This window comes from Palaemon carinicauda, chromosome 10 (assembly GCF_036898095.1).
Source record: "Palaemon carinicauda isolate YSFRI2023 chromosome 10, ASM3689809v2, whole genome shotgun sequence".
NCBI classification, from domain to species: domain Eukaryota; kingdom Metazoa; phylum Arthropoda; class Malacostraca; order Decapoda; family Palaemonidae; genus Palaemon; species Palaemon carinicauda.
The window spans coordinates 62,066,004-62,068,503 of NC_090734.1; positions in this window are offsets into that span (position 1 = coordinate 62,066,004).

The following is a 2,500-nucleotide window of genomic DNA, read 5'->3' on the forward strand; positions in this document are numbered from 1 at the left end:
AGAATGTCATTAACCAAAGTTAAAGGTAATATGGAAACATTGCTAGGTGTGGAAAGGTTACGGTATTTGAAATTTGACTGATCAAGTATTTTGAAGGTTTGAGGTTTGCAAGATGAAGATAAGAATGAAGTGTCTGCATATAATATTCTCTCAGAGTTTCAAGACGTATTTGAAGACAAGGTCAGTACAGTAAAGAACATACAAGCAATTTTAGTTTTGAAACCAGATAGCACTAAGATTTTTTGACCCAAGACCAGTTCCATATGCAGGGAAAAGTGCAGTTATAATGGAAATCAAAAGGTTAGGATGTGAAGGTTCAGAAAAAAGGTTACATATTTAGAATGGGCTCTATCATTAATTCCTATTATGAAGGAAAATTGGAAGGTTAAGTAAGGTGGTAATTATAAGTTAACGTTGAACCCACTGCTTGAGGTAGCTCAACATTCATTACCATATACAAAAGACATGTATGCAATTATGTAAGCATGTACTGTATTTTCTAGGTTAGAGCTTTGACAAGAATTTCAACAGCTTCCCATGCATGAAGATTCCCAAGAATTATGTAGAATAAATACAGCTTTAGGTTTGTATAGGCCAAAGAGATTACCTTATGGATTAGTAAGTAGTCCAGCTATATGACAAAAAACTATGGATGAGATTTTTTTTAGGATTGCAAGGAGTACTCATTTTCAGGGATGATATTCTAGTCTCTGGTAAAGATAAAAGAGAACATAAAGAAAGATTATGCATTGTTCTGAAGAAATTGAAGGAACTTATTAGAGTAAATAAAAGGAAATGTATTTCATAAGTTGATTCACTGGAGTACTTAGTTTTTTTAATAAATGGCAACGGTATTCACAAGACTAAGGAGAAATATAAAGCAGTACAATCAACAAAAGTACCATAAAACGTAAAAAAATAAATTCTTGAAAAAAAAGGTTTAGAGTGGATCTTGGCAAAAGAATTCAGCAGGATATAACATCACCTACATTTCTATTACATTATCAGTTAAATTGGTATATGATGCATCGAACATAGGTTTGGGTGCAGTATTATCTAATGCAATTCCATATGGAACAGAAAACCAATTGCACTCTCTACTAGAGTATTGAACAATGCAGAAAGTAATTACTCTCAAGTAAAATAAGTTTTTGCATTAATGCATGGAGTTAAGAAACTTTTTATGTATCTTTATAGAAGAAAAGTTCACACTTTTTACATATCATCAACTTTTATTAGAATAATTGGGTACAAGAGCAAGTTTACCTATGTTGGTAGCGGCAAGACTACAAAGTTATGCAATAAAGTTAGCCGCATATTATGATATAAAATATCATCCGACAACAAAGATGAGTAATGCCGATGATTTATCTAAATGTCTAGTAGAGAAAGCTGCAGAAGAATAGGATGACAGTATGTTGTTAGTTTCAGTATATGATGTACTTATTACAACAAAGGATATTGTAAACATTACCAAGAAAGACTCAATAATTAAGTAAGGTTTTAGAGATTTTAATAAGAGGGAGGGGCTTATGTGGAAATCATGGAAATTGTAAGCAATATAAGGGTATTTGACAAGAAATTAGTATAACACAAGGCTGTACCATGAAAGGAAAGGATCAAGATTAATTGTTACTTGTTCACTGAGGAGTAGGGTTTTGTCTGAAATACATGCTGATCACCAAGGCATTGTCAGAATAAAGTCTATTTCAAGTACTTTTGTATGGTTGCCAGGTGTAGATAGAGGTATTGAATTATTCATAAGCAATTGTATGAATTGTGTTATGAGACAGAACAACCCATATTTTGCTGGAATAAACCCATAGGAGTTACCCAGGTATCCATGACAGAGAGTGCGCATTGAATTTGCAGGTCCTTTCTTGGATTATTTGTCTTTGATAGTTGTAGATACTTAAAGCAAGTGTCCAAGTGTTTAATGACTTTTTTCTATTCTTTGTATTCCAGAAAGAATTGTAACTGCTAATTTCCACAGTTTATCTTACAAGATTTTTAAGAGTTTTATAATGGTAATGGTAGTAAGCATACAATTTCAGCAACGTATCATCCTTCCACGGATGGAGAAGCTGAAAATTTTATTCAATCATTTAAACATAAAATGAAGTGTAAAAAAATAAATGCAAATAACATATTTTTTTATTTATCAAAGTTTTATTTTCTTTTTACTAGGTCAAGATACAACCGCTATAGAGTTATTGGGTCCTTTGAGTGGATAGACACTTCTACATTTCATCCCTCTCTCTGGTTACGGCTCATTTTACTTTGACTGAACCTACATTAAATAGTCAGCCCTATTTTTTCTACATTGTCCTCTGTTCTCATACACCTGACAACACTTAAGTTTACCAAACAATTCTTCCTCGTTCAAAGAGTTAACTACTGCACTGTAATTGCTCAGTCACAACTTTCCTCTTGGTAAGGGAAGAATAGACTCTTTAGCAATGGTAAGAAGCTCTTATAGGAGAAGGACCCTCAGAAATGC